Source organism: Lathyrus oleraceus, chromosome 6, assembly GCF_024323335.1.
Source record: "Lathyrus oleraceus cultivar Zhongwan6 chromosome 6, CAAS_Psat_ZW6_1.0, whole genome shotgun sequence".
NCBI classification, from domain to species: Eukaryota; Viridiplantae; Streptophyta; class Magnoliopsida; order Fabales; family Fabaceae; genus Lathyrus; species Lathyrus oleraceus.
Window position 1 is genome coordinate 504380646 of NC_066584.1, and position 25826 is coordinate 504406471.

The 25826-nt window shown below is 38.3% G+C and overlaps 1 long non-coding RNA gene across 1 annotated transcript; it reads left to right on the forward strand.

Annotated features, from left to right (window-relative positions):
• The first annotated feature begins 21568 nt into the window (after positions 1–21568).
• Positions 21569–23646, forward strand: LOC127092418 (uncharacterized). Its single transcript, XR_007792177.1, has 2 exons — positions 21569–22459; positions 23213–23646. It is a non-coding gene; the product is annotated as an uncharacterized LOC127092418 (long non-coding RNA).
• Positions 23647–25826: the final 2180 nt, after the last annotated feature.

A 25826-nucleotide genomic window follows, 5' to 3' on the forward strand; every position in this document is an offset into this window, starting at 1 on the left:
TCTAGTGTACCTTAGGTAAGTAGCAAGAGATCATCGCGACTGTCCGGCGTATACTGGAATGGTCAAAATGATGGCTACGGTTAATGTGGCACTTTGGATGTCCTGATGTTCCTCATGTTAGTTGAGGAAATATTTGGCATTCGCGTGGTGTCATAAAAGCATTAACCAGACCTTTAGAACCCTAATTGACTCATCCTGGCCATTAGAAAGTAGTGAGATAACTGGCTTCGGTTCCGACTGGAGTTGGTTGAGACTCGATACTACACTCTTTGAGATTGGACTTTAGGGAAGCTTCGGTCAACCACTTGGTGTTGCACTGAAGTGGACTTAAGGAAAGGTCAATGATTTGAGATCCTTCTAGAACCCGGTTACTATTCTAAGACAGGTTGAACCAACCAAACTTCAGTGGGGAGGGTATTTACCTATGGAACTCACGCAAGCCTTAAAACCTAGGAATGATTGTTGTGTGACTTGCTTGTGCTTGTTATTTATCTAACAACATGACATCATAACAACATAACATCATAACATCATGGCATTGTACTAACCATTTCAAGGATTTAGGGATTTAACTCTGCTAAAAAAAAAACAGAAAAAAACAAAAACAAAAGCAAAAACAAAAGAGAAAAGAAAAAAAAAAGCTCTTTTTGTTAGTTTATGCAAAGTTAAATCCCGAAAGTCCTTGAAAACATTTCATACATTGCATTGCATCGCATAACAGGTATTCTAAAGGATCAGTGTTCTCACGATTTTCCTATCAAACAGATTCCAGCAGATTCAAACAGATTGAACAATGGCTCTCGAACAAACTGTCAAAGATCTCCAGGCCCAGAATGCTCAATTCCAGGAAATGATGCTGAGCTTATCTAAGGGGCAGGAAGAACTGAAAGCTCTTTTGATGGAGAAGAAGAAGGACCAGAAACCTGTGGGTTACATCAACCCGGGGAGAAGGCTTAAGGGACAGGTTACAGGAGTCAAGATTAGAATTCCGAAGGATTCAGAAGAAGAGACCGAGAATGATTCGGAAGATGAGAATCCTAATCTCGTCAATTCTGAGGACGACGATGAAGATTATGAACATGAACAGTACTCTCCGAAGGATGATAAGTACAAGTTGCTGGAAGAACGTATGCTAGCTATGGAGGGGCAGAAAGTGCCCGGTCTGGATTTCGAAAACTTGGGTCTGGTCTCTGATGTGGTCATTCCCCGCAAATTCAAGGTTCCCATTTTCACTAAGTATGATGGTGCCTCTTGTCCTCAGATGCATCTAAGGGCTTATGTGAGAAAGATTCAGCCGCATACTACTGATAAGAAACTGTGGATCCATTTCTTCCAAGAGAGTCTGTCTGGCACACAGTTAGAGTGGTATTATCAGCTTGAGAGCTCTAACATCCGCACATGGATTGATTTAGCAACAGCTTTCTACAAGCACTACCAGTATAATTCTGAGTTAGCGCCTACTCGGCTACAGCTACAAAATATGACTATGGGCTCTAAAGAAAGTTTCAAAGAATATGCTCAAAAGTGGAGAGATTTGGCTGGCAGAGTCAAACCCCCTATGACTGATCGAGAGTTAGTGGACATGTTCATGGGTACACTGACTGGCCCATTCTACAGCCATCTACTGGGAAGTTCCTCGTCAGGTTTCACTGAACTTATCTTGACAGGTGAACGGGTTGAAAGCGGCATTCGAAGTGGAAAGATACAGGCAGCTACTTCTGCAAGCACCAAAAAGTCCTATCAGGGAAAGAATGAATCAAATGCTGTGTACAGTGAGAGGAAGCATAACAAGAAGAATCGTGACCATACTATTGGGGCAGTTACAATTGCCGCACCGCCATCTCAGAACTTCCAACACAGACAAGACAGGTCGAGAAGACAGTTTACCAAGATCAATATGACTTTAACCCAAGCACTGCAGAGTATGTTAAAGGCCACTTTGATTACCCTCAGAGCCCTCCTGCAAATCCCAACACTACTTCTCCTCGTTATAATCCCAACGCCAGGTGTGCCTATCACTCCGATAGCCCCGGGCATGATACGAATGATTGCTGGTTGTTGAAGAACAAGATTCAGGATATGATCGACGCTGGAGAAATTGAATTTGATCCTCCGGCGACCCCCAATGTCATCACAGCACCTATGCCTAATCATGACCAGAATGTTAATGTTGTGGACGACAATTCTCATGTTACTGACGTTGCTGATTTAGCATCTCCTCTCCTGATCGTTAAGAAGAATTTATTGCAAGCTGGTTTATTTCCAGGTTGTGCTGAAGATTGCGATCTCTGTGTACTCCGACCCAATGATTGTTTGAAGTTGAAGAACGGCATTCAACGGCTGATGGATGATCGTACAATTCTATTTGAAAGGGTTCCTAAGGTGGACAACTCTATTGAAGAGGTATCTGTGATTGCTAGGTCCAAAGCTCCAGTGAAGATTACCGCTACTAGAGTGCCTGTGAAGATTACCGCTGAGCCCAAAGGGGCTCCCCTGATTATTACCGCACCTGGCCCCGTGCCATATTCCTCCAGCAAAGCTATTCCGTGGAACTATGAAGGCGACGTTTACATCCATGGCATAAAGCAAGTTGGTAGTTCTGCTAATCCTAATGATATTGTGGGGACTAGTAAAGTTACTCGAAGTGGAAGGATCTACTCCCCAAAAATCTCACCTCCCGCTCCCGAAATTCGAGGAAAAAGACCAGTCAATCCTCCTCAGTCAGAGACATCGGTCGAAGTTACTTCTGAAGATGTTGCCAAACAGGAAATGGAAGAGATGCTGAAAATCATCCGTAAGAGCGATTTTGATGTAGTGGAACAATTGGGGCATACTCCGTCTAAAATCTCAATGTTGTCCTTGTTATTATCCTCTGAATCCCATGCCAATGCATTGATGAAATTCTTGAAGACCGCTCATGTGCCTCAAGAAACATCCGTCGATCAATTCGAACATTATGTTGCTAATTTGACAGTTGACAATGGCCTAGGCTTTTCCGATGCTGACCTGACGCCAGCAGGAAAGAATCACAATAAAGCTCTGCATATCTCCATCGAGTGTGAGGGGATCACCCTGGCTCACGTGTTGATCGACAACGGCTCTTCCTTGAATGTGCTCCCGAAAGCTGTACTCGATAAATTTGACTACAAAGGCATTGAACTGAAACCTAGTGATGTTGTGGTGCGTGCTTACGATGGTGCGAAGAGTGTTGTCTATGGTGAAGTGGTTCTCCCTATCAAGATAGGACCTCAAGTCTTCAACACTACCTTTCATGTGATGGACATTCGTCCCGCCTACTCCTGCTTGTTGGGGCGCCCTTGGATCCATGGGGCAGGTGCGGTAGCTTCGTCGCTTCATCAAAAGCTGAAGTATCCAATAGCAGGCATGGTTGTCACTGTATGTGGAGAAGAAGAGTATATTGTCAGTAGTGTGCAAGCCTTCAAATACGTCGAGATGGATGGTGAATTCTTTGAGACTCCTTCTCAGTCATTTGAAGTGGTTCCCAACAATTGGTGACGGACTCAACAATTGGAAGACTGAAGACATTATCCCGATTTCCTTTAGTCAGGAGTAATTGTTATTGTTTATTCTAGAATTGCAAATTTTAATTTTCTTTTACAATCAAACTTCTTAAAGCATTGTGTCTATGCCCGAGGCAGAATGGCTAATTTGTTAGGGGTTTTGTCATTTTCATAAGCATATTTATATTCAATAAATCAATGGACGTTTTGCATTCAAATATTGCGCTCTTTGTCTTTCCTATTATCTTTCAAACAAGCTATGTTTTCTTACACACACGCACGTAACGAATTGCAGATCCCTATCCACTCTGGATCCTGTTGATAATAGTTCTACTACTGTTCATTATGACTTTGAAAATCCGATCTACCGAGCCGAAGATGGAAGTGAGGAAGATTGTGAAGTACCTGAAGAACTTGCCAGACTGTTACTACAAGAAGAAAGGACTATACAGCCGCATGAGGAGTCAGTTGAGACTGTAAATCTGGGTACCGAGGTGGACAAGAGAGAAGTCAAAATAGGAGCAGGCTTGGAAAGCAGTATCAAGGAAAGATTGATTCAGATGCTACATGACTATGTGGAGATTTTTGCTTGGTCTTACGAAGACATGCCAGGGCTGGATACCGATATAGTAGTGCATCGTTTGCCGACGAAGGAAGATTGTCGTCCTGTTAAGCAAAAGGTTCGTCGCATGCGTCCTGAAATGTCCGAGAAAATCAAGGCCGAAGTCATGAAACAATTCGATGCTGGTTTTCTGGCGGTTACTTCTTATCCTCAATGGGTTGCTAATGTGGTACCAGTGCCAAAGAAGGATGGTAAGGTGCGAATGTGTGTGGATTACAGAGATTTGAATAGAGCGAGTCCCAAGGATGATTTCCCACTGCCACACATTGATGTTCTGGTAGACAACACCGCTCAACACAAGGTATTCTCCTTCATGGATGGATTCTCGGGTTATAACCAGATCAAAATGGCACCTGAGGACATGGAGAAGACTACGTTTGTGACGCAATGGGGCACCTTCTGTTATAAAGTAATGCCGTTTGGTTTAAAGAACGCAGGAGCAACGTACCAGCGTGCTATGGTGGTTTTGTTCCATGACATGATCCATCATGAAATAGAAGTATATGTGGACGATATGATAGCCAGGTCTCATACTGAAGAAGAACATCTCGATCATTTATACAAACTGTTTGAGAGGCTGAAGAAATACAAGTTGAGATTGAACCCGAACAAATGCACCTTTGGAGTAAGATCTGGTAAACTCTTGGGCTTTATTGTCAGTGGTAAAGGTATTGAGGTCGACCCAGCCAAGGTGAGAGCTATTCAAGAGATGCCAGTTCCCCGTACGGATAAAGAAGTCAGAGGTTTCTTGGGACGTTTGAATTACATTGCCCGATTTATTTCCCATTTGACCGCTACTTGCAAACCCATCTTCAAGTTACTGAGAAAAAATCAAGAGATGATATGGAATGATGAATGTCAAGAAGCTTTCGACAAAATCAAGAAGTACCTCCAAGAACCTCCAATTCTGGTGCCACCAGTTGAGGGAAGACCTCTAATCATGTATTTAACCGTTTTAGAAAACTCAATGGGGTGCGTGTTGGGACAACATGACGAGTCCGGTCGAAAAGAGTATGCCATATACTACCTTAGCAAAAAGTTTACCGACTGTGAAACAAGATACTCACTGCTCGAGAAAACTTGCTGTGCTTTGGCCTGGGCTGCTCGCCGACTAAGACAGTATATGTTGAATCACACCACTTTGTTGATTTCTAAGATGGATCCTATCAAATACATATTTGAGAAACCCGCCCTCTCCGGAAGAATAGCAAGATGGCAGATGATTTTAACAGAGTATGATATCCAGTATACCACCCAAAAAGCAATCAAAGGAAGCGTGCTAGCTGATCATTTGGCTCATCAGGCCGTGAATGATTATCAGTCTATGAATTTTGAGTTCCCAGATGAGGATGTCATGCTTGTTACTGATTATGAAGAACCTGGACCGAATGAAGGACCCGAAGTGGGATCCCGATGGACTATGGTTTTTGATGGATCGTCTAACGCATTGGGCAACGGTATTGGCGTCGTGATCATTTCCCCCAAGGGTGGCCATACGCCTTTCACCGCTAGACTATGTTTTGAGTGTACCAACAATATGGCTGAGTATGAAGCATGTATTTTGGGACTCAGAGCTGCTATAGACCTGAGAATCAAGTTTTTGAGGGTGTATGGAGACTCAGCCTTAGTAATCAGTCAGGTCAAAGGAGAATGGGACACTAAACATCCGAACCTCATCCCCTATCGAGAGCAGGTGTTGACATTAATCCCATACTTTGAAGAGATCACATTCGAACATATTCCCCGAGAGGAGAACCAGTTGGCAGACGCATTGGCTACCATGTCATCTATGTTCAGAGTCAGATGGGACAATGAAGCTCCCCGGATTACCATTGAACGACTAGACGAACCAGCATATTGTTATGAACTTAACGCTGATGAAGTAGAAGAGAAGCCTTGGTTCCACGAGATAAAAAGATATTTAGAAGCTCAGGAATACCCTGAAGGGACATCCATCAATGACAGGAAATTTCTGAGGAAGTTCTCCGCTAAATTCTTTTTGAGTAATGGAATATTGTACAAACGTAACCATGATTCGACTTTGCTTCGCTGTGTGGATAGAAAGGAATCAGAGAAGATTATGGAAGACATGCACGACGGTATCTTTGGGACTCATTCTAGTGGACATACAATGGCCAAGAAGATTCTGAGGTCAGGGTATTATTGGTCTACCATGGAAACTGATTGCCACCATCACTCCAGAACTTGTCATAAGTGCCAGATCTATGCGGATAAAGTACATGTGCCTCCTGCTCCATTAAACGTGTTGACCGCGCCGTGGCCCTTTGCAATGTGGGGCATTGATGTGATTGGCGAAATTAAACCTACCGCCTCTAATGGACATCGTTTCATCCTTGTTGCTATTGATTACTTCACAAAGTGGGTGGAGGCAGCCTCATTTGCTTCTGTTACTAAGAATGTGGTGGCACGATTCATCAAGAACAACCTCATCTGCCGATACGGCGTCCCTGAGAGAATTATCACTGACAATGGCACTAATTTGAACAACAAGATGATTACTGAACTCTGCACGCAGTTCAAAATAAAACACCATAACTCTTCTCCGTACCGGCCAAAGATGAACGGCGCTGTAGAAGCGGCTAATAAGAATATTAAGAAGATTATACAAAAGATGACGGTAACATACAAAGACTGGCATGAGATGTTACCATTTGCTCTTCATGGTTATCGTACTTCGGTACGAACTTCGACAGGGGCAACTCCTTTCTCTTTAGTCTACGGAATGGAAGCCGTTTTACCAGTAGAGATTCAGATTCCCTCTCTAAGGATCATGAAAGAGGCGGGCTTAGACGAAGACGAATGGATTCAGACTCGACTCGATCAGATAAATTTGATGGATGAGAAGAGACTTGCGGTTGTATGTCACGGGCAGATATATCAGAAGCGCATGACCAGGGCATTCAACAAAAAGGTCAAGAGACAAGTGTATCAAATTGGCGACTTGGTAATCAAACGCATCATCCTACCACAAACTGACCCCAGAGGCAAATGGACTCCCACATACGAAGGGCCATTTGTAGTTAAGAAGGTATTCTCAGGTGGAGCCATGATACTCGCTACAATGGATGGTGAAGACTTCCCACATCCCGTGAACGCGGACATAGTTAAAAAATACTACGCATAAAAGAGACCCGCTAGATCGACGTATCTAGGCAAAAGTAAGGGCATCCCGGCGAACCAAAAGGGTTCGGGCAAAAATTAGGGATATATAAAAAAAATGTACACCCGGCAAGTCGAAAACCTGAAAAGGCGGCTTGGGCAAAAAAGGGTATCCTGGTGGACTGAAAACCTGAAAAGGCGGTCCAGGCAAAAATTAGGGATTAAAGCGTATGACTATGTCCCGTTCTTAGTCAACTTCATCCAAGTTCAAGGGACTGAACAAGCCAATCACTTCCATCCGACAGCAGGGGATGAGATGCTTGAAGACATAATGACAGTAGTAGACTTAAAATCAATAGGACTTCTTCCACATAGCTTTCTCTTTGTTTTCGACAATTTCCTCTTACTAGGATTTCTGTCTCCTTGTACACAAATTGCCTGTTTATAGGCCTTCTTTCAAAATCAATACAACCTTCTTTCAAAAGATGCTTTTGTTTTTTCTTTTTCTGTTTTGTTTGCGTAAACGTCCATTGATTTAATTTGAATTAATATATGCATTTGAATATGACCAATGTTTACCAAAATACATGCATAGAATAGCAATAGCAATTACTACAAGACTTCAGGATCGAGGATAAGGTCTAACCATGCTTCCAATGAATCCGCTACCAATTCTCTTCCCCAGCAAGCCTATTTTTCCCAGAAGAAATTGGCAGTATTCCCCGGCACAGCCAGCTATTCCCCAACAGAGGTCGGCATCGCCAGACAGGCTGATCATCTCATCCATCTCCAGCCCGACTCTGCTGAATATTTCCACCATCAGACAGAAATCAAGCATCCCCAGCCGAGAAAGGGTCATCGACACAAATGTCTCAAATCAGTAGATGGGGATTTATTTTCCCCAGTAGAGTCCCCAAGCAGAACTTCTCATACGCATAGCTCATTCATTACATCCTTTCACAGCATACGCATGCATACAACATTCACATTTATTTTAGCATAACACGAAACATCTCATGCATCATGACATAGCATGAAGCTAACTTTTCTTTGCAGGTTATTTATCCTCCTGATATAGTCAAAATAAAAGGTTCATTCAGACAGACACCTTTATCAATCACATTCAAGATTCAGATACATATTTCAAATACAGTTCATGGGAACATTCATTCTGACAACACTTCGATATCCTCCTAATGATGGCATCTTTAAGCCCATCCCAGACATTTATTGCAAGTACAACATATACAGGTTATCAGATACAGCCTAACGTACGGTTCATTCTGATTCAGCCCAACATATGACTTCTTCAGCAACTCCAATGCGGTCTAACGTACGACCCATTTGGACCTTCAAATCCTCAGATGCTGCCTAGCGTACGGTACATTCAGGGGTGTAGTCTAGCGTACGACTACTTTCTTTTTCAGATGCAGCCTAACGGACGGCTCATTCTACAACTCGGATACGATCTAACGTACGATCCATTCTGAACTTCAACAACCCCAACGCGGTCTAACGTACGACCCGTTTGGATCTTACAACCCTCAGATGCTACCTAACGTACGGTACATTTCTGAAGTGTAGTCTAACGTACGACTACCCCTTTCATCATCAGATCCTACCTAACATACGGTACATTTCTGAAGTGTAGTCTAACGTACGACTACCCCTTTCGTCATCAGATTCAGCCTAACGTACGGCTCATTCTGCAACTCAGATACGATCTAGCGTATGGTCCATTCTGATCCTTTATCCCCAACAGCATATGACACACTCCGACTCCCCAGCGAAGTCGGCAGCCTAATGGATGACTCATTATACGGTCTAACGTACGACCCAGTGTGGCACCCATGTCTTCAAATTGGCCTAATATACGGCGCGATCTGAAGCTTTCGTCATCAAACCTCCCGGATGACATCTTTAAGCCCATCTCCATCAAGACCAACTGTCGATTCTCAAGTGCAAATTTTTGGGGCATTCTAGTGTTCAATAATCTTCCACCTCCAGACCACGAATGGCGTATACACCATTCTAACTCTCTCGGTCCAAGAATATTGAACAGGGGCAGCTGTCATACCCCAAAATTTGCCCATTAATATTTCAAGACATTTTGCAAGGCATTCCGACTCATATATAACACTGATCTTGAAGAAACAAAGGCCCAGCTCACGGATGGCCCAATCCAGAAAATGGCCCAAACTGGCCTGTTCGCTACGCGCTCGCCTAGCGAAGCTGACAGACAACAAAAATTTCGGGCTTCATTCTGAGCCCAAAAAAAAAAAAAAAAAAAAAGAGAATTTTTTTTTTTAATTAATTAAATAATTAAAATAAATAAATAAATAAAATATAACAAATTATTTTGGACTTGGGTCTCCCTCATTCCAAGCCCATTACCCACGAAATCAGTCTATAAATACTGAAGTTTCAGTAGAGGAAAGGACACTTGGAGTTACACTGGGAGATTCACTGAAAAAAAAGAGGAGGAGAACAGAGAAGAACGAATAGAAGTTTTGGCATAGGAACCCTGCCTACCCGGAGAATTCAGAGTAAAGAAACCCTGAAGGCAGCCCATCTGCACCGAAGCCATCGCCGTCCAATTCCCGCTGCCTAACTTATTCCGATACTACAAGTGGTCAATCCCTTCAACCTTGAATTGGCAAACAGGTTTGCGTATCTCTATTGTTTATACTTTCAATTGGCAATATCTACATATATAATGCATCATGATAAAATGTTGATATATAATTTGCTTTCGTATGGGAATTTAAATATGCCTGAATACCCTGAATGTTTGACCATGTTATTCCTGTGATAAAATGCCATAAAATTCAAAGTTCCTAACATGGGGCTGTTTTCAAATTCAAAATCCGTGGCCGCTCGCTAGCACCTCGCTAGGCGAGCCTGGGGCGAGTATTCGCCTGGCCTTCGCTAGGCGAGGCAGAGGCGAACGAGACAGTAGCTGACTTTTCTATTCTTTTTTTTTTATGTTTTATCATAGCCATGCATTATTCATCCTATCCTATTTATTGTTGTGATATTTCTCCGGTGTAATCTTCGATTGCACCCTGATTTGGTGTTCTGACATGTTTCTTTTTTTTTTTGAGTTTCGTAAAGGTTCGCATATCCCAGGAAAAGGTTATTGGCTAGGTATTCCACTTTAGTTGTGGGATACCCTTGTGGAGTTTCACCCTAAATTAATTTTTAATGTATTAATTTCTAATGTATTAATTTTTTTTAATATATTATTTTTAATAATTTTAATGTGGAGTTTCATCCTAATTATATAATTAATTGTAAAACTTTGCCTTTGAATAAGTGATCTTGGACCTCTCTTTGTTGCCTTACGATTACGATATTACGGTCATGTCCCGCGAACGTGGGGATACCCTTAGCAAAGACCCTTCGGTTAAATCATCATAAAATAAATTATAGTCCCTCGGATGTTGCCTTCGAATATACAACTTTGTCCCTCGATGACCCTCCGATGTTGCCTACGGTTAAAAGATGATAGTCCCTTCGAATGCTAAGGTATCCTCGTAACTGTTGCCTTCAATGACCAATCGATGACCCTACGATGACCCTTTTACATCCAAAGGATAAAACTACTTATTTCTCAATAATAAGGACAGTTTTACCCTCATAAGGATAGGAAATACTCATAAAGACCTTGGGTCGGTATAACTCTTAATTGCTGGCTCACAACCTAAAACATTTTTTCACACCTCACACCTTTCAAAATACCTTCAGAAAATCACCACTTGGTATACATTCATACTAGAATCATTACCGAGTTATATTTTTCTAAACAATTTTCAAAACTAAACGAGATAATCACTTTGTATACATTCATACAAGAATCATTACAAAGTCAAATTCTCTTTTCAAAACAATTTTTCTAAACAATTCACAAACACTTTTTTTAGACAAAAATAATATAAGTGATCGAGCAATTAAGAGCCCATGGATAACCATGGATACAAAGGGTGCTAACACCTTCCCTTTGTATAATGTACCTCCCGAACCCAAAATCTAAATTAAGGTTTTTCCTGTTCTTTTCCACCTTTCCTTATTGGATAAAAGAAAAGTCGGTGGCGACTCTTGCTAACCGCGACATTGCGATTAAAACCACAAAAAAGTCCAGTTCACCGTATGACATCAACAAATAACATGCAATAGAGTTTTAATTATATAGAGATTCGTAGGCTAAAGGCTTGTGAGAATGTGTTTTTTTAGATTTTTTTAAAATTTTCAAGTGTGAAAAATTGTTGTGTTTGGTTATCTATACAGTATTTTGCTTTGACTTCAATTAGACTCCCATTATTAGATAGTGAAATTAGTTTTTTATAATAGTCGTTATTGAATCAAATACAAAGTTTTCAAAAAAATGTATATTTTGTTTACATTGCAACAATCCAATTTGCATTTTGTAGTGATTCTTTGATAATACTAGGAGTAGTCTGAGTCTGATAAGCTTAGGCTTCAAATTCTCAGGTTTTTCTCTTGTCACTATAGAATGATCATTGATGTTAAAACCGGGTATTGACTCAATAATGAAAATATTTGCAGTGGTTTTATTTGTAATAGCAGATTGTTGTATGATTAAAACTGATTGAGTATGTTATTGTATGAGATTCCCCTTAGCTGGTGAGAGAATGAAGTAGCTAGAGAGATACATATTATGATATTTTGGAGTGATATGATTTTAGGGGACATCATTTTGAGGAGGTGGGTGTCTATGGGATGGACATTGAATGTAATAATGATGATAATTGTAGGATAAATGTGTGATTTGTTAAGAGTCCCACATCGGATAATATATGGCCTGAACATGTGTTTATAAGTGGGGGCAGTCCTCACTCTATCAACCGGTTTTGTAGGGTTGAGTTAGGCCCAACCACACATTCTTAACATGGTATCAGAGTCTCGTTTAAGATCCGGTGGGCCACCTACTATGGTTTCCACCTACTATGGCTGCCTGAACATGTGTTTATAAGTGGGGGCAGTCCTCGCTCTACCAACCGGTTTTGTAGGGTTGAGTTAGGCCCAACCACACATTCTTAACATGATTCAGTGGCAATGACATAATTACTAGCTGGAAATGTATTTGGAGAGGGGAATTCATATTCTTTGAAAATGGTATCTTTAGTGACACATATACAACCATTTGAGGGAGGGATGACAATGGACAGGGTTTGGACAGGGTACTATAGTACCCATCCCCATACCCGCGATTTGAAAAAATCTCCATGCCCGAGCTCATACCCGCTTGGGTGCCAAAGTTAGCACTCGTACACGTGTCCTATGGGTATGTAAGTATACATACCCATACCCGTGACTCGTATTCCTATTAAAAATAAATAAATCAATTATAAAATATCATATAATTTTATATTTTTAAAAACATTAAAAAAAATCAAACAATTTATTATTGAAATAAACGAACCCTTATATTAATTATGTAATGATTTAACAATGATATACATTTTATAATTGATAGACATACATTTTTATGTAATAATATAAACTAAAATATATAAATATAAATAAAAATACATAAATATATAGTATGCGTGTATGGGGAGGGTGGGTACCAAGGTGCCCATACCTGCACTCATACCCGCTTATTTCTATGGGAAATTACCCGAGCCTATGCCCGTACCCATTTTTGCGAGTTTTTATCCTACCGTTGTAGGTAAATTTGAGGGTGCCCATTGGGGATTGGTCAAATTGTCATCCCTAAGGTAAGGCATTAAAAAACTTTAAGGAAGAAAAGTTAACCCCCTTCTATTATATGTTTGTGATTCCTTTCTACATTTCTACTTTAATGATACGACAAATCAACCTATGTATGATGTCTAGTTTTCTTAAACTATTAGTAAAAGGTCAAAACTCTCAATCTAAATCACTTTGTTGAACTTTTAAAGAATATGAAATTGAATTTTCACTAACTTATAGAATTTCTTAAATGCTCGAATGACAGGTGATTTATGAATTGAGAAATACGTAGATTTGAATTTGATAAATAAATCAACAAAAGATATGTGACGTGTGTAACCATTTGAAGAGCATATTGTTGCAAGGCCCCGCAAGAACATATATGTAAACGGTTAATAATGACAATATTTGGAGTGAATTTATTTGTAATAGTAGTTTGTTGTACAAATAAATTTGATTGTTGAATAGGATAGTCCTAAACCGGTAAGGAGATAAAGTAGTCTGAGATATACAAAGTGTGATTTTGAGGAGTGTTGATTTAAGGGGGCATCAGTTTGAGGAGGTGAATATTTATTGGATAATCATTGATATGGGAATGAATATTGTGTGACATCAGTCAGAACTTGTTAGAAACATATTTGGATAGGGGAATTTGTATTCTTTAAAGAATGTATCTTTAATAATACATATACGGCCATTTGAGATAAAACATTGAAAATATTTGGACAAACAAGTTAACCCTCCATCAACAATATGTATGTGATTCATTTCTACAATTCCACTTTATTCAAATGTATGACAACAAATCAACCTATAAATGATGTCTAATTTGCTTAAAATATTAGTGAAAGGTAAAAAATTTCCATCTAAACTACTTTGCAAAAAAATTTAAGAATATGAAAGCTCGGTTTTCACTAGCTTATAAATTGTTAAAATTCTTGAATATTGAGCGATTTAAGATTCAAGAAATATACCTATGTGAAATTGGTAAATACATCAATAAATGATATGTAACATTTGTAACCATTTGAAGAAGATATTGTTGTAGGCCCACAAGACCATATTTGTAAATGGTTTAATGATAAAAATGTCTAGTATGGTTTTATTTGAAATAGTGGTTTGAGGTATAATTGTATTTGATTATTGAATGGGATTATACCAAACTGGTGAGTAAGAAATATACAAAGTGTGATTATGAGGATGGTTGATTTTAAGGGACATTAGTTCGAGGATGTGTATATTAATGGGTTGATTATTGAATGTGGAAATGAATATAGTTGCATGATAATCGGTGATTCAATGGTATTGATATAAGTAATAGTTTGAAACATATTTTAATGGGAAATTCATGTTCATTGAAGAAGATATCTTTATTAATACATAAATGACAATTTCATTAAAGACATTTAAAACCTTTGAAAAAAATAAACCCCCTTTCAGCAATATGTATATGATTCCTTTCTACACTTCCACTTTAACTATTTATAATGACAAATTAACCTTATAAATGATGTCTAGTAGCTTAAAATATTAGTGAAGGGTAAAAAAAAATCCATCTGGACCACTTTGCAAAAATTCTTAAGAATATGAAAGCCGAGTTTTAACTAGCTTATAAAATTGTTAAAATGCTTGAATATCGTGTGATCTATGATTCAAGAAATATGTATATGTGAATCTGGTAGATACATCAACAAATGATATGTAATATTTGTAACCATTAGAAGAACATATTCTAAAAACTACACAAGACCAAATTGGTAAATGGTTTAATGATGAAAATATTTTGAGTGGATTTTATTTGTATCAATGGTTTGTGGTGCAATGTAAGCAAAAAAAAAAGGGTTGTGGTACAATTGAAACTGGTTGATTTTTTTTAATGAGATTTCTCTGAGCTAATGAGAGAATAAAGTGGTTAGTGATATAAGAGTTTTAGTTTTTTAAAAGTGTCGGATTTAGGGTTTAGGATTTGATTTTATGAAACGTGAATGCTTATTTGTTGTATCCCAAAATTTGCCCTTCATTTTTTCATATCTCAACCCAACCACTTGACTTGGAGATCAGTTGCATACATTAACAATTCATCCATATTCATCCATTAGTGGATCACCATAGATTCGAAACTCCTGGCTGGTGAAGTTGGGGTTGGCATATGGAACAACTTCAAAAGCATAGCTTGGCTATTCATCAGAGCACATGGGAGGTGAAACCCTAATCATTTTATGGTGGAGGTATGAATTCAACAAGGTTTCATATAAGCAATCTTCGGGGATCTTCAAAACCCTAATTCTTGATGGGGCCCCATGGAGCTTCTATGGGCCTTATCTTGGCCATCAGAACCCTAATGAGGGCTCATACATTGGAGGACTTGTTTATGAGTCCTTGGTTGGGGGGCATGCTTCACGCAACCCTAATCAAGGAGATGTTTGGTCCTAAGGCTTGACTTTTCATCTAGATAGTCCCAACCCCTAGTTTCATCCACCTCTTCCTCCTTTGTATGGTTGGTTCCCTTCCTTGATCATTGTCCCTCATAAACTCTCATTTTTGGTCCATTCATGTTGATTACTTGGTTGGTTCCATTCATTTGTGTTTAAGGTCATATATCCCAACTCAAGTCTTGGGTTTAACACATTCATTTGCTTCTATTCTCATGGCATTTTATCTGGTCATCTCTCTATGTTTAGCCCACAACTTGCTCATGCCTTGCCTGGTTTCAATGCCTTGGGTTTTTTTTATTCATGGATCTTTGGTTAGGTCATATTCATTATCCATTTTGGCCCCAACTAGGGTTTAAGAATTCATCTAAGTCTTGTATCATCTGTACACTCCATTGGTTCTAAGTCTATCAAATACACAAATCTTTGGTCTTTGAATTCATGTTTGTATTGGTGCATTGGCCTTTGTCCCATTGATGGTTCTTGATCCATTATGATTTGTAGAGGCATTTATTCTTGATTCATCCATATATCTTGGTCCATTTGGTCCATGTGTGATCATGTGCTCATGATCCTTATGATTCAATGGATTAGGGTGATTGTTTCATTCATAGGTCATTTTGTTTTTGTTAAAGATCAAGCCTTACCTATTTCATCAAAACAATTGAGTTTTCATTCGTTCATAAAGATATACATTATCCACTACAAAAGAAAATTCAAAAATTCAATTTTTACAAAGGTTGACTTTTGGTCAACTGTTGACTTTTTTGTCAACCAGTTGACCAAAGTCAACCAACCTACTTTTGCATGACCTAAACCCTAATACTCATTGTATCATCATTATTGCATCTTTCCATGTGATTTCATGATCAATTTCTTCATGACTAAGAAAGCCACCTTTTGCATCAAGATATAGTCATGCCATGAGACATTGCCTTGATGAACTTGTTGTCATACCATTACCTTGTTGTCATGCCACCAAATAAAAGGCCATGATAAACTTTCAAATGGACCTGCAATAGACATTGGTTCAAAGCATCATCAAACATAAACTGAACAACAAAACATGAATAAAAACATGCTTCAAAACCACTAGGTTGCACACGTCAGTCACCTTGATGCAAAGCCAATGCACTTGTTGAACCAACTCAAATGCTACCAAGATGCGATGCATACATGTATACGCAAACCACCATGCTTCATAACCATCTAAACATTGATCAACAAACACATGCTAGCATGAATCAGAACAACATAAGGTGCAACGTATACTAACCTACTTCATCAGAACCATGAGCTAACTGTGTAAAATCGAGCATACCATCTGCAATCCAAATGCTAAGCTGCAAAAACAAAGTCAAGGCATTGAATGAACCTGCAACAAACCTGCTAAGCAATGAACACACCAAGTCAGCAATACAGGTGGAACTCCTACACATAATTAAGATTCAACAATGCATACTGAACTTTAATGACATAACCAACATTGCAATGTCCACAAACTTGTACAACCAAGAACCATGTCACATGAAGTTATGCCAAGGTCAGAATGGAAGCAGTGATGGTAAACTGTATCTGCAGAACCAAGGACAAGTCAAAGCATCCTATGAATTTATAAAAACCATGCCAATGCAACAGTGCAGCACCATAGCTTCTTGCACATGCACTCAGACCTGAAACAAAGGCACTTTGAAGCATTGAATTAACCTAGCAGTTTGGGCACAAGTGAAGGAGAAGGGCAATCCAAAACGCAGCGGAATTTAAAATTTCTCCTTTAATGATCCTTACGAATGGGCATGATCAGTGATAGAATCGTTACCTCTTATGGCGATCACGAACGTTGAACGATGACAACGCCTCTACTTAGTCCACACGAACGGATTCCTTCAATCTCAATGCTAGCTGCTACGAATGAAGGCTTTGAGTGTGTGAGAGAGAGAGAGAGAAACGAAATTGCAAGTGTAACAATGCTTTTACATAAGGGTTCTATTTATAGAACCACTTGTGTGGGCTGCAAGCTAAAAAGCCCACTCAAGTGTATATGGCCCATATCTTATAATATGCCAAAATCACTTAAGCACGTGGTACCTTACCATATTTCGTATTCTACTTAAGTACACCGTACCTTACGATGTTCTATAATTCACTTAAGGGCACCGTACATTACAGTATTCCTTAAGTACTCTATCTCTCATCAATCCGTCCTTTGTGTGTGACCCTATAGGTTTTCGCGACATTGGCAATTATATTAAATCACGTATTTAACATAATAAATAGTGAGCGGTATCTAGCAACACATCACTGCTACCCAAGACACGAAAATGTCATGTGATCTGACAAATCCTTCTATGATAATAATTATGTGTATAATTACCCTTTTGCCCTTATGTCTATATTGAACACAGGGCATAGACCGTGTCATCCTTGTCCAGTTCAATATTGGGCCCATAGACATTTATCCTGTTACGCATGATGGGCAAATTCCATCTAGGTCACTCATGTCCCTTAGCATGCTTCGTGGAGTACCCATCAACTGTCTTTATGGTCATCCAATTACGGACAACGTTTGATCAGCAATAAGGCAATCGACTCTACATCTAGGGTCCATAGTGGTTTCAGGTCGAAGGGTGGTATACACCATTATCACCATGAGAATAACTTATGACACTTTGCATAACATTCTATATAGTATTCTCATAGCGGGTCAATCCAGTATAAATATTACTCTTAATATTCATACCTATGTTTAAGACTTGATAACTCTTTATCCATGATCCATAAGATGTGATCATCAGTCTATAAACATAATAGTCTTCATGCTTTAATGTTATCCCACTTCACAATAAAGCTTGACTACGGATACTTTAAGAATAGTGTCCTTATGTTTAATGTGATCTCATGATTAAGTCATACTTGATACATTAAACGGACTAGCTATTCTAGGGACTTTATTAAACAAACATAATAAAGAAAAAGCCTTTTATTATTAATAAATAATTCGATACAAGTACCAAAAGTATTGGCCTCTAGGGCTTACACCAACAACAAGAACATGGATCCTGCAATATCTCAGCACCACCTCAATTTGCAACAGTCCATAACATAATCACATCCAATCCTGCATCCTGCAGCAATGTATTGAGACATGTCCTAAACCATCCAAGTCAGTCAATTGGTTTAAGCCATAAGAACATGCCATAGTGACCTCAATGAGAAGTGAACATTTCAAGGCATTTCATGCCAGTCAGGCCCATGTTCTTTCAAGCAAGTCCTAACAACATTCAAAGTCAGAAACCTATGACATGGTACAAATGTGCAAAACCATTGTATGGCGAGGATGTGCATGTCCTGTTCAAGACTATGGCAGTAGTTCATCTACATGGCATCATATTTAGATTGGTTAGCATCATGTTCAAGAAATTCATCCTAGCATAGAAAACAAACGGGCACTATTTAATCAGTAAACATACCCCAAGCTTCACATGACACCAATCTACTACCATCAGATACAATCCCTAAATCATCCTGCAAGCAAGGCAACTTGGCATAACAATGGGAATAAGATTCAACCTACAAACCACAAACATGAGCACAACATAACCAATTGCCATGAAACTAAAGTTACAACTGGACTATATCATACTAGCTCCATGCCACAACAATCTCCTGCACACCATTAGCCAAACAGTAACATCAATGCAGCTAAACATTACACCACAAAACTACAGAAATATCACACCACAGTTAAATTGACAAAAGGTTAACAAGGTCCATTCATGATGCATTCAATCCACGAGCTTACCTAGAGAACAACCTTACCAACCAAGTTTATAACCAACAGGGAACAACATCATGTACAAGCCACAAGGGGATATCATCATAGCAAGTTAAGCAACTAATGCAAAGCAATGCCAACACAGCTCATGAGCAGACATGCATCCCAACAACATGGCATTAACCTGTTTCAGCCATAACATAACACTCACAATAATTCAAGTCATTTAACCATTGGCTTTGGAAGAAAAAACTGTTCAACGGGTCATCACTTAAGCCACTAAACCAATTCCACTTAAAGACAACCTGCATTATCCAGTTAACAAAAAAACAAAGTTCACTCATGCACCAAACAACATAACCTATCAAACTAACTGAGTCATTTCCAACTAACTGAGTTAACTGCTAACTCAGTGAGCCAATGCCAACTAACTCCAAACCTAAATCATAACTAATTCCAAACCTAACCAAACTTCAAACCTCACTTCTATTTAAACAGTTCATCACCCTCATTCAATCACTTTTTTTCATTGCCAAAAACTCACTCTCACTCTGAAACAATCTCTCCCTCACCACTCACTCAGAGCTCTCATTTCTCCCAAGCCATTGAAGCTTCACACTGAAGCTTCAAATTTCTTGAGCTAGACCTCATCACTCTCGATTCATCATTTCCAGAGGCAAGAAGAAGAAAGGAGGAAGAGAAGAGGACGAATCGCGCTGTAGTGACCAAGGATGCACCTGGCAAATTTTCCAGTCTCCTTCTCCGGTAAGTCATTCTCCTATCTTGACTTTTTCTTGCTTTAAGGTCACCATAACGTAGTATCTAAGGAGGAGAGTTCAGGCCCCATGGTGGTAGAGGCCAATTCGCTTCAAATTACATTTAATTTGATTTTAGTGATTTAGGGTTCTTCCAAGATTTCCTTCGATTTGGCTTACACAGCAACCAATTCCCAAAACCATTCCCAAATCCATATCCAGCGTAGCCTCGTGCGTCTGTTGATAGTTGAAATTTTGGTTTAGATCACCACCATCGTCGACGGTAGCCGCCGGCACGGTGGTCTATGGAAGTCGGCCGTTGAGTTGAGTGTGTGTGAGAGGAAGTAGCGCGTGCCATTGATTTTGATTCAAAACTGTTGACTTAGACAAGTCAACCTGGAATGGTGACTGGGCTTAACTTTCTCAAGCCCACTAAAATTTGCTTCATACACACCCCATTTCTAGTACACCCCCTGGGAACTCTGAGTGAATATGAAAATGGGCTTAACAAGGCCCACACGCTGTTTTGGCTATCACACACCGTTTTTGGACACGCACCCCCTGTGACCAAAAATCCTGCATCTTGGGCTTGGTTTGAAGCCATATGGCAATTTCAGCTTCCCACCTCCTTTTCTAATTCACACCTCCCAACCAAATTCAATTTTGTTTTATATTTTAATTGAGTTTCAATTGTTGAAATTAACTTAATTAGATTAATGTTAGGTTAATTAGGTTGATTTTGATAATTAGGAAATTAAATCTTGATTTTTTAGAATATTAGGTCAATATGGATTTTAATTAGGTTTTAATTAGGAATAGTTAGACTTTTGATTAAATTTAGGATAATGCAATTTTCAACATTAGGCTAAACCATTTTTAGGACTTTATCATTTTTAGGTTCTAATTAAGTTTTGATTAGAATTTAATTTTGTTCATATTTGGATATATTTTGTAAATGACAATTTTGCCCTTTAGAGGTAATTTTAGGCATTTTATCCATTTATGACATGATCCCATTAGGACTAGAATTTGACATTAGGGTTTAATCTTTTCCTAACATTTGTAGATTCCTTTAAGACTTATACATATGATTTTTAATCAAGATTTTGACCAATATGTACATGCTCCCTTAGGGATTATACAATATCAAAGGATTTAATTGATCAAAATTACTTTTGATCAACTTGAATCGGAGGATTTGAAATAATTTGGAAACTATGTTAAGACCTAATCTAAAGGTTAGAGTTGAATCAAACTATCCTAGGGGATCATGTTATAGTTAGTCAAGTTTGATTAAAATCTATGTCAAAAATTCCTAAGGGAACATGCAATCATATGGTTAAAATGACAAAATAACCCCTAAGGGGTAAAATGGCTAATTCATAAAATATTGATATTAAATTTCTAACTAAGCAAAAATCAATTAAAAATCTAAATCTAAATCCTAAACAACTTGATTAAATCTAATTTTAAAGGACTTAACTAAACTTGATCAATTTTAAAACCTAATTAAACTAAAGGATTAACATTTCTAAGATCTAATCTAATTCTAATTATCTCTAATAACCCTAATTAACTCTAATATTCTAATATTCTAAAATCTAATCTAATTAACCTAGTTAAATCCTAATTAAGCAAATATTCTAAAACCTAATTAGCATTTAAATCCCGAATTCCAATTACTTCAAATTAAAAGCCAATTACCAAAACAATGTAAAAAAAACTTGAAAATGGGCTTGAATCAATGGGGGTGTAGGCCCGGTTTAGGAGGTGTGAAACTGGATAGGCGTGTGGGAAATCTTGGGCCTTGGGGAGAAACGTATGCAGGCCCACTGAAGTATGTGAGGCGAAGCCATGCTAATGGATTAACGGGTGGGGGTGTCAAGAAGGAAACTTGCTTGGGCCTTGGCCCAAGTCTTCCAATGCTATCACAATCGGGTGGCCCATGTCCATGAAGAGCAGGAATCTCACGAAAAACCTGTTGGACTCAAACACACGAACATGTTCGTGCATTCAACGGTGCATCTTCGCCAATTCTCGTCCTCATTACGAAATTCCACATGAAAAACAATGAAGAAGACTCCGAACTCATCCTCCAACAATCAAGAAATGCGATGAACACTCGAACGAACTCCAATGCGAGCAGATTGCAGTGCCACAGACTCAACACGATTAGTGGCCTCCAAAATCGAGACTGAATCCAACCGATTCCAAGTTTTTCGTTTCATCTTCATGTGTGCGAGGAAGTTAAAGCTTCAATCGATTCCGCTTCGGTTTGTTCTGCAGGGTGATGGTGAAGGAATTCAACGGAGTTGAAGATTTGAGTTTCGACAGTGAAGAAGATTGGCTTTGGATAGTGAAGTTTTGGACAATGAAGCAGATCGAAGAGTCGAAACTCTGTTGAAGAGTAAAAGGTGAAGTTGAAGATGAAGGTTTAAGAAGATCCCTCAGAATGAGGTTTGAAGTGTTTATATAGAGCCCTTATCCTAACTGATTCGGGCAGCCCTTTGGGCAATCAGGTCAGTTAGTTATTCTGTGAGTAAAAAACTGTTAGGTTAGTTTAAAATTCTGTTATGAGGTTCTGTTAGTTATAGTGAAATTTGGTTAGTGTTAGTTATATCATTTGTGAATTTAAAAAAGTTAGCACAGTTAGTTAACGAAATGGAGAAACGTTAGTTACAGAAGGATGTTAACAAGCTATTAAACAAAAATGGATTTCTGGAATCAGTTTACAAAAACCATTAACTATTATACCGTTATGTGATTTCAGTTAGTATGAATCCTCTATGTTACACCTACTCTGTTACAGTGGAAAAATGAAATTCAGTGCTTGTAATTGAAAACCTTGTTTTATTAATTTTGAGTGTAACCTTGTCAGTGAAAAGAAATTGGTTTGTGTATCGAGTGAGAATCGTTATTAGCTTGTTAATGTTAACTGAATGAACTTCTGTTAGCATTCGATTTTCATTTGTAGTTGGATGATAAGTTGTGAACCGTATTTGTGGGGTTAGAAAATTCAGTAAGTTGAAATGGTTAAGTGTTGTTAAACTGAAACCGAAAATGTAAAGTTCATTGATTTCTTTGTATTGTGCAAGGGTTAATTAGTGTTGATTAATTTGTTAATTGAATTGAAGTTATGGGGTTTTGGATGGCTATTGCATTGACTGTTTGGTTGTGTTATTCAAATTTGATCATGGCCCTGTTGCAAATTGTTGTTCCGCATTATTGTAATGATCCTGACTTGTTGTATTGTTGCTTGGCTTATGATGCAGGTTATGGATTGTGTAGGGTTTCCTGTAGTACTTCTGGTTGAAGGTTGTATAGGTCAATGGATGTTGAATGCATGTTGATCATGATGTAGCAAGGTCAGTGGCATGATATGAGGTGCACTGCAGGGTGTGGCTATGCAATTGTTTTTTGGTTGATAAAATTCCAATTCTGTTTCGGTTGGCAGCAGCAGCAAGGCAAATGCTTGGTCCATGTCGAAGGATCGGCGAACCAACTTGTTTAAGTCTTGGTGGTTTAGACTTTGTAGATCTAGTTCGGTAGGATTGTCATGATTGTATGACATAGGTTTTGAATTAAAAATTAGAACTTTATGTCATGAACTTATGTTCTTTTGGATTTGAATTATATGTAAAATCAAATTTATTTGAAATTTGAATGTGAAGTTGGTAATTTGAATGAAATGTTGGATTGTTTTGGACATGGTTTGTTGGTTGTAGAATAAAATATGCAATTGAGATGGTTATAATTGAAATGTTAGAAATTGAATGCATTTGAAATGAAAGTTTTGGTTTTGAATTTGAATGTGGTTTTGAATAATGGTTGTGACTTGGAATGAACCCTGTATGTGGTTGGACTCAATATGTAAGTCAATGGTTGGAAGTGTATAAAAGTGAAATTGGTGTAGGTTGGATTATGGTTCTAAAATGTTCTTGAATGTGTAAGTTGAAATTAGAAATAGTTCAAAAGGCTTATGGTTCATGATAAAAGATTCAATGGTTCATGATAAAATCGGTTGACTATGGTCAAAGTTGACCAAAAAATCAACTGTTGACCAAATTCAACATTCAGTGAAAGTTCATTTTTTTTATTATTTTCTCATGGAATGGACATTATGATGAACCGTAAATGATTTTGAATGAATGTGAATGGTTTTGACTTGATCTTAATGTTTGGAAATGAATCTTGAATATTTGAAATGATCATGAACCAAGACTTGGCTTTGAATTGGATTAATCAAACCACGGTATGGAATGAATTTCACGATATGGCCAATGAACTTTTCACAAACCACATATAATCCCATGGAATCACACCTTGAGACAAGACTTGAGTGTGCATGGACCATGACTTAAACCAATACAAGATTGGGATGAATTTTTAAACCCTAGTTAGGGCCAAAGTGGACAATGACTATGACCTGACCAAAGATCCCCGAACAACAAACACCAAGGCATTGAAATCAAACAAGGCATGACCAGGTTATGAGCTAAACATTGAGGGGGTGACTAGATGAAATGCCATGAGAATGGGAGCAAATGAATGTAATAAACCCAAGACTTGGGTTGGGGCCCAAAGGACTCAAACCCAAGTGAATGAGACCAAACCATGTAAACATCGTGAATGGATCAAAAACAAGAGGTTATAGGGGATAAGGATCAAGCAAAGGTGCCAACATTCAATAGATGAAAAATGGATGAAATTAGGGTTTGGGGTACAACAATATGTAACGCGTCGCATAATGTTATAAAATTGGTTGTTATTTTTTGGATAATTTTAGTGTTTCTAAAATTTTGCACTATTCAATACTAAGGTTATGTATGAACACTGGTTTGGGTGGGTCCAGAGATGCATCTCCGGACACACCTTCTACTTATAAAAAATAATGCAGGGGATTTTACGGGTGCGTATCTCCGTAATTCCTCTTATTTTTTAACGTATCCGGAGATGCATCTCCAGACACAAATTAAATCATTTTTAAAAACAAAAAAGGGGTATATACGAATGTGTATCTCCATAATATCCCCTGATGATATTATAGGGTTTGTAATGTCCTTATTGATTTACAAGTTCTATAAATAGGATCTCTCATTCCATTTTCTTCATATAAACCAGAATGACTATATATCCCCATCTTGCATTTATGTACTTCAATGACCTAAAATACTCACCTCAATTTCAGGTCTGATCGACAATGAAGGGAATTTATGATTCACCATGCTTGAAAAGAAGACTAATGATTATTTAAACGTTATGTGGAGTATGAAGATATTCTAAGGATGTTGTAAAGTCTTAAACCACCAATTTATAATTAAATGCAATGTTAAAGTTATTTTAACGTTAACTTTTATATATGTAATGTTTATTTTGAATTTAAATTAAGTTGTTTTTACATTATGTTGCCTTTATTCTTTGTTATTTCTGGTTTGAACTAACAAAACATATTTTGGATATGCATATCTGAAAATCTCACTGAAAATTGAACTAAGTTATGTTACAGAGATACATCTCTGAATAAACTATTTATACATACGTAGATGCATCTCCGGACTAATTTCTAATAATATAAGGGTTTCTTAGCAAATTCAGCTGAGATGTGTGTGAAAAATGTGTGATTGAAGATGCATCTGCGAATGCTATGGACATTTCTGACTTTTCGCGGTGGTGCGGAAGCATCATAAGAGTAGAAAGAGCATTTCCCAAAAAATAATATTGTGTTTGGATGGCTAAAGTCGGTAGTCTCGTCTCTTTTGGGTCAATTAATTTCCATAGTGAAAAATTAAGAATTTAACTTGTTACCTCCGCATTTTATCCTAGCACCCCCTAAAATAGTTTTTTTTTTACTTTAATATTCTTTATGAATTTTATATTTTTTAAAAA